Source organism: Coenobita brevimanus, chromosome 70, assembly GCF_032717465.1.
Source record: "Coenobita brevimanus isolate Jiangsu-jjx chromosome 70, ASM3271746v2, whole genome shotgun sequence".
Classification (NCBI taxonomy): Eukaryota; Metazoa; Arthropoda; class Malacostraca; order Decapoda; family Coenobitidae; genus Coenobita; species Coenobita brevimanus.
The window spans coordinates 47,563,444-47,577,856 of record NC_137023.1 but is presented as its reverse complement, the minus strand read 5'-3'; the positions used below and the strand labels follow the sequence as shown (position 1 = coordinate 47,577,856).

General features: G+C 40.3%; 1 non-coding gene across 1 annotated transcript; it reads right to left on the bottom strand.

The window, feature by feature from the left end:
• Nucleotides 1-8,942: 8,942 nt before the first annotated feature.
• On the bottom strand, nucleotides 8,943-9,061 carry LOC145406491 (5S ribosomal RNA). Its single transcript, XR_013898534.1, has one exon. It is a non-coding gene; the product is annotated as a 5S ribosomal RNA (ribosomal RNA).
• Nucleotides 9,062-14,413: the final 5,352 nt, after the last annotated feature.

Genomic DNA, 14,413 nt, shown 5'->3' with positions numbered 1-14,413 from the left:
TTGACTTTATACTATAGGATACATGGTAATTTAATCTGACAATCACCGGTGTTCCATAAGTGTATGTCAAATATCAGCACTTGCCTTCTCCCCCACTATACCGGTATAAGTTTTAAGACACGGCCGATGGATTCGATCCACAAGGGTTAACGAGCATTCTACAAGCATATAAGGTGGTCAAAGAAAGTAGATGACTTTTCATTCACGATATATCAATACGGAGAGTAGGCTGGTTACTTACTTGCGCCGATGACTTTTTTTTTTTTTTTTACCATTTCCGCACAGTTTTGTTCACTTCAGGATAGATTTTCTTGAAGTTTAGTCGTCAAACATATCCTCCATTCCCAGTTTCATTAAAGGCACTCCTTCCTATATAAAATAAACTATTTTGGTGGTGATCTGCTCAATATAAGTCAACAATGTCATCAGACTCAAGGGGTTAAAATTAATGTTCAGGACTACGGTAGCCTAGCCTCGTGCCTCTACCTCTCAAAGGGGAATATAAAAAAGGCTGCTACATTTTTTTTTTTTTTCTACTCGGAAAGGTAACGGCGCACAACGTCAGCAAGTATCGCGTGTGGGAGTCGGGTGGGCGGGTCGACGGCAGTGAAAAACTAGGGTGAAACAAGAGCCAGGCGCAAAACGGTTAGCACGCACGCACACCAAAACATATCCTCCCTTGCATGTAGACTGTAGATATTCTCTCACCCACACAGGCCCTTTATATCTATGAAAGAATCTGATTTATAATGTGTGTACGGTCTGTGTGAGTATGACAGCAAGGCGTGGAAATACACACACACACACACACACACACACACACACACACACACACACACACACACACACACACACACACACACACACACACACACACACACACACACACACACACACAAAATACATATCCTTTCTTTCACAGATGTATTTTTCATGCTCACACAACTTCACCTGTTTCAAGTACGAATATAAAAACTGTCAGGTATCCGTACCGTATGGGATTAAGAATTAACATTAGGGAAGGATGGAATGTAACGGAAACAGTGAAGCATAATTAAACGTTCCCAGGAAGTATCAACATATTATCCATTCCATATATAAATATCCTCTTCCTCCCACGGGATTACATATAGCTAGTGAGGAAATGAGCTTGTGCCATATGCCGTATCTGATCCACGTAAATACAATAGCCTGGAAAGACGTAGAATAAATATGTGTACAGTGATTATCCTTCTTTAAATTCATATATTCTCTTGCTTCCATAGGACTGCACATACTTAGAAAAATAACTGTGTTAAATATCTGTACCACGTGAATATAGCATAAAACATAAGCAACAGTACCCTGTTGCTACTCTGCATCTGACCAATCACATACCCCCACCTCCCTGCACACCTAACCAAGAGCATAACGGTCCTCACCCCCCCCCCTCTGTATAACACAGAGACATTAACACTAAAAATAAATCAGTTGTTTATCCATGGTTATAAACAACCATATTTTATTATTACATAATAGGTACAGTCGGGCCCTTAGGATTCCTTGTGCAGGTCACATTGAAGTCTGAAAAATTTGTTAAAAATAATAAAACAGTATTCTACCTATCAAAAGGTACCACTTCACTATAAGACACATAATATTGGCAATGTTCATCATTCTATCGTTAATACTTTCTGATATTTGCTCCGGAAACGAAATTTCTACGCCACCTATTGTTGCTTATCCCAGCGATAGTAAGACCCTCTGATTTCATCAGATTGAGGGTAAAAAAAAAAAAAAAAAAAAAGACGGATTATTCAATTCACCCAAAAAGTGCCACAAAGTTTACCCTTGTTTACTCATATACATCCTCGCTCCCATAGTGCTGTGTATATAGGCTATATCTAGCAACACATGTGAAATTGGTGTCATAGATATACATTTCCAGCAGCGAAAAACTCCTATGAAACAAGAGCCGAGCAGAAAACGGTGAGCAGGCACGCACATCGCACCACAATTTACCTCAGCTTTGCACACATATCTCCTTCATCCCAGAGGACTGAATATCTCCAACAACGACTGATTAAAAAAAAATTCTTGTCATAGTAATTTTGCATACCCATACTGTATGAACATAACAAAAAGAAAGCAAAGAACAAATCATCACACAAAAATCTGTAGAAAAAAAGTATGTGCAAAACTTCATGACCAAACAATCGAGAAAAAAAAACTGCCAAGTACACAGGTATATAAATTTCTGAACTGTATAACTAAATAAGTAACATATTATTAAAGAAAAAACAGTAAAAGGCTTAACCTACAGCATATTTTAGAAATAACCATGTCCTTACTCCAACAGAAATGCAAAATCATACCAGAGAGAGAGAGAGAGAGAGAGAGAGAGATTACTGGATTTCAAAATGGTGTCTGTCCCATACATATTCGCATATTGTGAATGTAGTCTAACAAGGTGGAATGGCAGAACTCAATGCACGCCAAGGGCAATGCACAGAACATCAAACTTCATCGAGTAATGGATAAAAATACAGTATACATCCCAGATCACACACACACACACACACACACACACACACACACACACACACACACAAAACTAAACTAATGCATGTTAACTCATACAACCTCGTGGCCACAATGCCTTTATTTCTAACAACGGATGGAAAAAAGTATGTCATATATACGTCTCCGCACTGTTGGGAGATCATCAACATAAGTGAGAAAAGGGATACCTCTGAACGCAGAAACCAGTGGGAAAATGGTTTTGGTGAGAGTGGTGGTGGCGCGAATAAACACAGCGGCTCTCGGACAGACACAAACATCCTCATCAGCATACATACACAGGCCAAATGAGGCTGGCCAGCGGAGGGATAAGGTCAATCGCATCCACACACATGGACGAGCAGGCAAAGGTGAGCGTATATACACACGTGCACGCAAAATCCCTAACACAAACATTTTCACTGCCAGACACATGTATATATATATCGTATACAAATACATGCAAGCACAGATCCACTCACACACACACACACACACACACACACACACACACACACACACACACACACACACACACACACACACACACACACACACAACTCTCCCCTACCATCGCTTGGCCACATATTGAAGCAGAAACAGGCAGAAAATTAGGAACACCCGACGTACACCCTTTACATTTATTCTTCTGGCTCCCTTGAACAGAGCCACTTAAGGTTCAGGGGTGGAGAGGGTGATGCACTTACGGTAAACCTTGTGTAAAAATACAGAGAGATTTACACTGAACGTAAAAACACATAAACGCATTAACAATAACGTAAACAGCTTCCGGCACACACACACACACCCACGCATACACCCATCCACCCACACACACGCACCAGATCCCAGCACATACATACACACCCACCCACCCACCCACCCACACACACACACACACACACACACACACACACACATATATATATATATATATATATATATATATATATATATATATAGCGAGAGAGAGAGAGAGAGAGAGAGAGAGAGAGAGAGAGAAATGTATATATATATGCAGTATATATAGTATATGTATATATACACACACTCAAGCATATTCTTGAGCACAAGCACAGTGACATACAGTAAAACACGCATTCACATACAAAGACACAGACACAGGCAAAGGTGAGGACAGACACGGACACAAACACAAGCAAGAACCCAACACCGACAGAGGCCCAGACACAGGTACAGACGCATGTACAGGCAAAAGCACAGGCACACCACACCACAGACGCGGACACAAGAACAGACATAGACACAGGTATAGGCGGCAGGAAGTGGAACAGACAAAGGCACACTACTAAGCACAGACACACAAACACAGACACAAGCACAGACCCAGACACAGACACAGGAACAGACATACACACATGGACACAGGAACAGACATGGGATACATACACAGACACAGGGACAAACAAACACACATATATAGGAACAAACACATTCACGGACATAGACACAGGTACGGAAAAAGAAATAGTTCGAAGCACAAACAACCACAGACACAGGAACATGTGTACACACACACACACACACACACACACACACACACACACACACACACACACACACACACACACACACACACAAAACATTACGTCCACGATGTCAACTCGGCACGCACACGCACGGTTACGGGGTCAGGGGGAGGGAGCAAGGAGCAGGGATTGATAGAGGAAGGGAGGGAGGAGGGAAGGGAAGGAAATAGGGCAGGGGTTAAAGAGAAACAGAAGGGTAAAGAACGGGAGGGAGTATTACAAGGTCAGAGGGTACGGATGGTGTATAAAATAGGGAGGAAAGGCAGAATAGAGAGAACAGATTAGGAAAAGAAAAGGGGCGAGAAAGGAATAACGAAGCAAGTGGAATAAAGTAGGCAGAGAAACAGGGCAGGAAGTGGGATGGAAGGAAGTGGGTAGGGATAAACAAAGAAGAAAGGATAAAGAGGAATGGAAAGAAGAGGGTAGGGATGAATGGGGAAGAAAGGATAACAGGAAAGAAGGGGGAAAATGGAAGAGTGGGAATGGAGATAGGACTGAATAAGGCAGATAAGCAGCCTTTACGCATTCACTGCGATGATGAAAGACGATTTTTATTCCGTTCTGGGAGACCTTAAGTTACGCAGCGGCCATGTAGGTTGGGATAATAGTAGGAAAAATACAGAAGAGGAGAACAAGTATAGAAAAGAAACACAATCGATGATGGTTGGAGAAAAAGTCAAGGAGTGTTCGACAGTAAACCACTGACCATCGATCTGCAGAAAAACGTGAAAGCTGGGAGTGGGCGAGAGAGGTGGAGAGAGAGAGAGAGAGAGAGAGAGAGAGACAGACAGACAGACAGAGACAGAGACAGACAGACAGACAGACAGACAGACAAGCACAGACAGACAGACAGACAGACAAGCACAGACAGACAGACAGACAGACAAGCACAGACAGACAGACAGACAGACAGACAGCGGCAGTCAGAGGAGTATAGTAAAATGGGTATGATATATAAACAGGGCAATAATATATATACTGAAAGCATACACAGTAAGGTAAAAAACCAAAATGTTAATCACATGGGATACCAAAACAAAAAGAAAACGAGAGAGAGAATGAAAAGAGAGAAGAAAGGTATAGATTGCAACACCAGTGCTCTACAGCTGGTCAAAGAGCCGAACAACTGATTTTACGACCATGACATTCGGCGAGTTGATTTCAGAGCGGAATTATTCCATCCTTGTCTGATCCTTAGCCACTTTACTGGGTTTAGTCTAATTCGGATTAAAACTTCTTGAGCTGACCCTGCTCTGCCACTATTACTTTTATTATAATAGTCTCAAAATTAATCGCTTCATCCCCGCCTGATCATCAGTCCTTTCATTACGAGTACGTTTGACCGAAATCGAAGAAAAACTGAGTAGAGTCGAACCTCTAACTTTACCCTATAACCTTGACCTTTGACTGTCTTTAAAGTCGAATCACCACTATCCTTGTTTCAAGTATAACCCCAACCATTTATGGTTTAAATCGGAGAAAAATCACTTAAACTGCGCACATGTTAAGCAAGGCAATACTAAGTTATCTCTATCGCGAACGCGGATGTAATAAATCATGGGAAAGAAACAGCTTTTAAAAAATCAATGGGAAACAAATATCAAAGCTAAACTAACGCACCTAAACAGGAAAAGTCAAAATGTAATAAAAATAAGATAGGTAAGGGTGGAGGCAAGAAAAGGCCAGGAGATTCCCAAGACGCTACAATTCTCATAATTACGGTCAGCCTCCCCACAGATTCCTTCCTTCCATCTCCGCCGTGAAATTGACTAAATGTGTCTCTCTGTTCTACCCTTCTTCTTCCTTGGACCTCCTTACCAGTCAAGATTCTTTTGCTTCTCTTAAGTTCTTCTCTTTACTTATGCGCATCTTAGAACGAAACAGTACTTACTGTGTTTTTCCTATTTTATTTGCGATTCTTCCGACTTAGGATAATGATTATTCTCTTCAATCCGTCGTTATGGTGACCAACTTTTTATTTTGCTCTAGCAAGCAGAAAATTATTTTACTTGTCTTGGAAGAAATCACTACGACTAAAGATGTAAGACTAAATCGCGAATAAGTATTTGAGTACGCCAGAGCCTTTCTTTGTTGTATTCTGTGAACATCCGACAATTAAGGAGCATAAGGAGCGGCTTTACATATGTTTCATCCAGGTTTATACATTAATCTAGTATGTCGTTATAACTTTACCTACTAGAGGAAGCAGTTACTACATCCTGGTAATATGACCTCTTTTTCTTCTCTCTTCCGTATTACAAGTCATTTTTTAATACTAAGAATGAGAGTTAACGTCCATGTACTTCGAAGTAACTTGAATTTTCATTTTCTCTCTCTTCTGTGGATTATTCCCATTTTCTCCACTTCTTAGGGTAATTTTGACCTGCTCCCAGCCTAATCTCTCGCTCCTCCCGTCACAGCAGCTGACAAAGGCTCGAGTGATCAGCTGGGAGAAGTGCCAACTGGTGCCAAGTAGGTGGAGAGAGAGAGAGAGAGAGAGAGAGAGAGAGAGAGAGAGAGAGAGAGAGAGAGAGAGGTTCTGAGGGTGTGTGAGGCGGATGGCTGAGTAAATAAGAAGAGACTGACTTAGGGGAGGATGAACAAGGTGACGGGGTGTAGGAGAGAGGGTGCTGCCTGACTGGAGGAGGTTAGTGTTCATGTGTTTTTGTGACGCGTAGGGTGAGCCAAATGATGATGACCGGTTTCTTATATAACAGCGAACATCGTATCCTACTTTGACACATTTATACGAAGTTTCTACCCTACCTTGATCAGTAGCAAGAGAGTTAGTTTTTTTTTTTTTTTTTAATCAAGTGTTATATAGCCTATATAGTAAGTTGTATCCACGCAGAGACCTTTGGAATTCGGTTTAGAATGTAACAAGCAAACGTGCTGAAAAAAATACAAACATCACTGTAAATCCATCCACTCAAAAATCTCATATACAAACAAGTGATGATGGCAGAGCGATAAGTGATAGCACAGAAGAATGTTTTTTAAGAAAAGATAGTCTCGTGGTCAGAATCAAGAATAAAGAAAGAAATATTTCCCAAAGTAATTCTAAGTGTGTTATGCCAACAGTAGGAGCCTACACAAGATAGATGAACTGGAGGCTACAGGTTAATTAGAATGGAGAGAAACGATGTTGCTGTAATGAGTGAAACGTGGATGAATACACAGACCCGACAATTTTTGGCGGAAAATCATTTTCAAGGATAAAATATTTTTTTAGACTAATCTGTTTGAGAAAAAAGGGGGTCTTGCCATCTGCGTAAAAGATTAAATTGTTACGAGTAAAACGAGTATTAAAGACAGTTTGGATACTAAATGTTTTTAGGCTGAAATTAGTTACAGAGGGTAGTTTAGTAATTAGAAATAACTTAGTAATTTTATAAACAGTAGTAGCAGGTTTTAGAAGCTACATGCCGACCCCCAAAATTAGCCAGAGAAGATAGCAAGTAACTTTCAAACGAAATTAAGAAAGCAACACAATCCAGCTCTGTAATTATCATAGGGAACTTTAGCCCGCTAAGGAGAGATTGGCAGAATCTGACAAGGGATGCAGAGTCAGAAGAATTTCTGAAAATACTGCAGGATAATTTTCTTTGATAGTATACAAGGGGGTCCATTGGAGGTAATAATATGCTAGAGTTGGTCTTATTTGACAGAGAAAACGTGATTATTGGTGTAAAAGTTTGCAGGTGACATGGACAAGGTGATCATGAAGAAGTTAAGATTTAGTTGAAGTGACCGTCCTACTGAAAACTGATCGACTGTTCCTAATTTTCGGTTAGAGGACTCAGAAAGAATTAAGATTTTTTTTTTTTTTTTCAGACAAGCAATCCATTGGCAAGCTGGTTTCTTTAGGGAGAATGTAGGCACTGGGGAAGCTCAGGTCGAAGACGATGGACAGGAAATGGGTGAGTGTGTCAGGTCACGAAGGTCGGTGGGGAAGCCTCGGGGGCTGCATTTCATTTGGGCGCAAAATCCAATTTGCTGCAGGTTCATTTGGATGCCAGTATACTACTTTATTTGGGGGCCAACATATTGTTACTACCAAACCTAATCTATAATAACCTAACCAAACCTAACTTAACCTATCTTAAATTAACCTAACCTAACTCAGCCTTATCTACTGTAACTTATCCTATCCTAAACTAACCTATCCTAACCTAACCTACAGTAACCCAACCTATCCTAACCAAACCAAAGGTTAAGTTAGGCTGGAGTAGAGTAGATTAGGTTAGAGTAAATTAATTTAGGTTTGGTTTGGTTAGAACGTTATGTTGGGGCCCAATGATAAGGCATACTGGCGAACAAATGAAACAGCAGCCAATTGGATTTTGCGCCCAAATGAAATGCAGCCAGCTCGGTCATAGGTGAAGGTTATAGTGGGGAGTGTAGCCTACTTCAGGTACTGAGATTAATTCAGTCAGGTTGCAAGAAACCGTTCGGTCAGTAAGAATTTGATAAGTTTCAACACACAGTGGCCAGAGAAGATATAGGCCTACTCGTATTCCTTCTAATTCGCCTATAATGAATAATAGCCGAGATTAATGAACAGCACATCGAACTGATTCATAGACCAAAGAATAAGAATGTATGGAAAAATAAAAAGGGAAGAGGAACATTTACGTAACTGGTATACGATTTTGAATAAGGAGGTAAAACGAGGTTATGAAATTAAAGTTACTCGAGAATTGAAAGAAAACCCCAATGGTTTTCATAAGTTGTTCATTCATTCATTCATTGCCAGACGCCATGTATCCCAAACGGGGTGGCCAAGGGCTTAGAGTTAATTGTTTTTCAGGGAGGGGCACTAATCCTCCACCAACCCCACTTGACACGTAGGGATGCCAACAGCATCTGGTGTTCCCAGGCGGTCACCCATCCAAGTACTAACCAGACCCAACGTTGCTTAACTTCGCTGATCGGACGGGAAGCGGTGTACTCAACGTGGCATGGCCGTTGGCTTCATAAGTTGTACCATGTGAAAATAACGATAACATAGGGCCTAGAACTGCATCACGTAACATCACCAGTGAAGTTAAAGAAATGTGCTCTACCTTCAATAATATTTCGTATCAGTGTTTACCAAAGAAAATCCAGACCTAATTCCTCAAGCAACAGTTATTTACATTGATAATACGCACAATATTCATAGTAAAATAATCATTACTAAGGAAGAAGTACTGAACAAAAAATAATATACTAAAACCTCAAAAAAATTCCAGGTCCTGAAAATGTGTGTGTAAATAATGTAAACGAAACCAAGGAAGTATTATGTAAATCACTGACCGCGTTATTTAATAGTTCTTTAAGTTCAGGAGAAGTTCCAGAGGCGTGATGGACGGCGAACGCTGTGCTTATTTTTTAAAAAGGTGATAAATCAGTTGCGCTGAATTATTGTCTGATAAGTAGTAGGAAAATGCTATAGCCAATTCATATAAAATTAAAGAGCTTTTAGAGGGATTTAATCTCACAAATGCAAGTCAGCACAGATTTAGTCAAAGTCGATCCTGCCTCACAAACATGCTATCATTTGTCCCGGGGGTATATGAGACGGTAGACGGAGATTAAGCATTACTATTTATCTCTAGTAAAACTATTTAAGTGGCACAAAGTCAGACCGGGGATTAACATTTCCCAGAAAGACTATATTCCACTTATTAGAAAAAAAAGATATGACAAAATAAACAATCGACCTTGAAGATGACCTTGAAGGAAAGGTCACAGGTCAAATCTGACACAATATTTACTCTGGGGACGGCGGTGGATCAATCGGTAAAGAGGTGGCCTGCAGCCCTATCGGACCCTGGTTCAAATCCCTGCTGGGGCAGGGAACAGTTTAATTTGAATATCAAAAAATCAGACTTTACTGATCTACCACAAACCCGCCGACATGTCGTAAAAATACCCCCGCTAATGCCAATACACCAGTCCTGTATGAAACAGCCTTAGCATGTATTCAATATGGACGGTGAGCGTTAGCGCCGAAGTGGTGACAAAGGTGTATGGTATGTAGGAGGACCACTGGGTCTTGGGAACAGGCCGTGAAGCCTATGCCCAGAGTCGGACACACACACACACACACAAAGACAGTATATATGTGTTCCTATAATCACTACAACCTGTAAACCTATCTGTTAAAGTGTAGGTGAAATAAAGGATTCAAAGTTTCAAAAATGGAAAACTGGTCACAAGTTGGCATTCTTGGGTGTTTTCAAAATTTCGAAAAGACGAGATTTAACCTCCTGTATCATATACGATGTATGAGAAAATTCCATCGAATGGTTTCCGAGATGGAGCGTGGAACGGACGAGAGGACGTACGGACTAACGGATGCACGACTTACGGACATGACCTAACCCAAGATTCCACTTCATGAGAAGCAAAGTGGAATAATAAAAAAAAAATAATAACAATAAAATAAATCAAAATGCGAGAGAGATCTAGGAGTCATAGTTAGTAACGACCTTAAACCAAGGCAACAGTGTTATTAATGCAAGAAGTAAAGCAAACAGGGTTCTTGGATTGATTTTCTGAAGGTGAGCAGTAGAACATCTTAAATAATACTACAACTTTACCTAACATTAGTAAGGCCACATTTAGACTGCTGTGGAATTTTTGTGTCCGTTCTATAGAATGGATATTAATTTACAAGAAAATGTACAGAGAAAAATTATTATAACGATAAACGATATTTGGAAACTCTCAAATGATAACAGATTAAAAAGACCAAATTTGCATTCACACACACAAAAAAGGCGTATTGTAAGGGGAGACTTACTTGAAGTGTTAAAGTGGATGAAAGGAATAAACAAGGAGATATTAACAATGTACTAAAAGTGAGCATACAGGATAGAACAAAAACTTATGGTTTCAAACTAGATAGATTCAGTTATTGTAAAGAAATAGGTACAAATTGGTTTGGCAATTGAGTAGTGGACGAAGAGATAATCTACAGAGTGAAATAATTGTTGCTCCTTCCATTGAGAGTTTCAGGCATAGGCTAACGGATGACAAGTAAGGGTTGGATATACAAAATCACCAAGTTACGAATTCATTCTTTTTCCTTTTCAGATTTCACTACGATAGTCTCTTCTCCGATCGCACTTTCCTACAAGATTTCAACTCCAGTTATTTTTTTACTGCACGATGTTCCTTCTCACTTTTCTTTCCTGATTCAGCTGGAGAGTTTGGTGGGCAGGGGACAGCTTTCTTCTTCTTTGATATCCTTGTCTTATTCTAGTCGTTTAGTCACTCGTACGCGCTGCACAGTCTGGGCTAACTGTCCTACTGCAGGTATCCTCTCATCTTATGTTCTTATACCCCCAGTCATCACACAACATCCACCACACTGCATCTTCCATTCCCCCGATCAATAGTCCAAATCCGGAACACAGCACCACACCACATCAAATTAACGTCAGATTAATACACCACCACATCAGACAATCACACAACCACATTACACCGCCATACCACCATCGTCAGCCTGAGACCCCCACACCAAACCGCACCACCACATCCACCATAATACTACCCCACCACAAAGCTAAACAACACAGCACAACACTCCACCATCGTCATCCCCAGTCCATCTCACCACACCACACCACATCACACCACACCACGCCGCACCACCATTGTCAGTCCCAGTCCTCTATACCCCACACCAAACCACCACACCACGTCCATCACACCACACCATACTACCACGTCTACCACACCACATCACAACACCACGTCCACCACACCACATCATCACCCCACCACACCAGTGCCAGTCCGGGTGTCAACCAGGGCGACCCTCACTCACCCCGCCAGTTACTCAGCTGAAACCCGGATCATTATTTGGCTTAATGGACAGCTCGCTAATGGAAGGCGGCACGGGGCGGTGTGTGGGGCCGCCTCCATTAAAGGAATTAGAAGGAAAGATTTTGAGATCTGAGATGTGATGGAGGACGCGCGGTGTTGGATAAAGGTGATATGGCAGAACAGAAAATTTTATGGCGTTCGTCTAGTAATACCTGTAAATATTCTGATGGATTCAAGATGAAGATGACATACTGACAAGAAAATAAACCCAACGGCTGGATTACAGATAAAGGTGAAATAGCAAGACAGAAAGTTTGATGGCTTTCGTGTTGTAATGGGCATAAATTAATTGATGGATTAAAGATGAAGATGGCTTACGGACAAGAAAGTAAGTCGCGGAGCTGGATTATGGATGAAAGTGAAATAACAACAGGACAGGAAATTTTACTGCATTCAGATAGAGACAGATGTATTTATGGAGGATGAAGATGGAATACTAAAAAAAATGTTGTAGCATTCGTATTAATATAACGCTGGGAAACTATAAGAGCTGGAAGTGAAACACTCTCTCTGAATAACAGTTTTATAACAATCGTACTGATAAAAAAAAAAAAAAAAAAAAAAAAAAGAGGATGGATTAGGATTAAGATGGAATGGTGGAAAAAATATTCTATTCATCAGGAGATGGCTAAGTAAACAGGTTAAGGATAACGGTGAAACATATACTTTTCATGCATATACAAGTGTATAACAATGAGAAAATGAAATGCGGATGAGGGTGAAAAAGAAAAGCAAAAGTATATCACATTCATAAAAGAATAATAGTAAGAAGATGAATGAAGGATAAAGACGAAAACAGATGGCAGGGAAATATTAATAGCTTTCACACATCACAACAGGAAGGAAAGATTTTGATATCTGAAATATGAATGGAAGTGAAAGTTAAGGAAACTTGCAGTATTTGCAAAGATAAAAAGAACAAGCATGAATGTGAGGAAAATGTATGGTACTTTGTTGGAGATGATGTAACTAATTTAAATATAACGACAGTATAAGATAATACAAGGGGGTTGTTACGGATAGGGAAAAATTAGAGGAAAAGGGAAGTTCGTAACTGCTCCCTCAGACGGTGCCATCAGTTAGTGTGAGATAGACTTTTTCTTTCCAGTACCCTTCATTTGTCACCTATGATCTTAATATTCAAACCCAGTGTGTCCAGACATCTCAAGGTGATTTTGATATATTTTTTTTTTTTTTTAAAGGTCAGGCTATGCAGGCTTCCGGCCTTTAGTTCTTTCATTGCTACATGACAAAACGTTCTTTTACAGTGTCTTGCCTCTGCCAACATCTAATAAGTCCTTCCTAAAATGACCAGTAATCTTCAAATGGGATAGCAGGTGTGGGATCCCATTAATCAGTGCTCTTAAATTTCTTACTTTAAACGAGTCAACAGCGCTATCAATTATTGTAGATCCCTTCCTTTTGTCTTATTTTAACGTAAATATTTACTCTGGCCGCCAAGTGTTTAATAATTGTGTAGGTGAATATATATGCGATATATATGTATAAACAAATAACGTTTTACACAACTTGCACAGGAAAGTTTACGAACATCGCCCGTGAAATATACTGTAGCCCCATTAGTTTGGGAGGGCCAGACGTGTAAAGGAACCAGCGACGCAGACGGTACATCAAGGCCACTCTCCTCCACCACAGGCCTGCCTCGTAACGCTGCCAACGCTTTTGTTGCCTCTCACGTCTGCTCTTAATTACACCAAGAGTTAATGACCTGAAGGCAGACTGAGCATCATAAATTATACACCGGCAATGACCATGAATGCCAGAGGGACAAAGATATACGAATAGTGATGAAAGTGTCCATTTGCCTTTTGTCGGAGTCCGTTGTGTTTTGAGAATGAAATTTGCATCGGAGAAGAATGGTCCCAGATATTCATCATAACGGATCCATTAGTCTTGTGTGTAAGAAAATGGGTACGTACGTGTGCGCCTGTCTGTGTGTTGATGTATTTATGTGTGCATATTTGCTGATGTATGTGTAAGTGTATTGTGTATTACCAGATCCTTCATTAAGAATATGTAGCCTAAACCAAATAAAATCACCGGCCATTAGCACAAATTAAACAGTCTGGCAATATAAATAGTAAAATAAGCAAGCTTTCATCGTACTGAAAGTGTTAAAGATATCCTCAGTCACTAACTTCGTGAAGGACACTGTGATGGCCACGAAGAGAAAACATATTTGACATGCTAAAGCGCCTCCATTCGATTATGTCTTTTATACATTATTCTTCCTGTCACCAGACTTTTTCATTCAGCTTAGGAAAGACTTTCTCAACACTAGGTCCCATATTTAACCATCATTTATCCCATTACTACGGAAGGAAATATAATGGGAAAGAACATAGATGGCAGAAATGCAGAAAGGGAAAGTAACAAGAGAATTTACAATAACATGCAGCTGTAAACATATGACGAGATGAAAA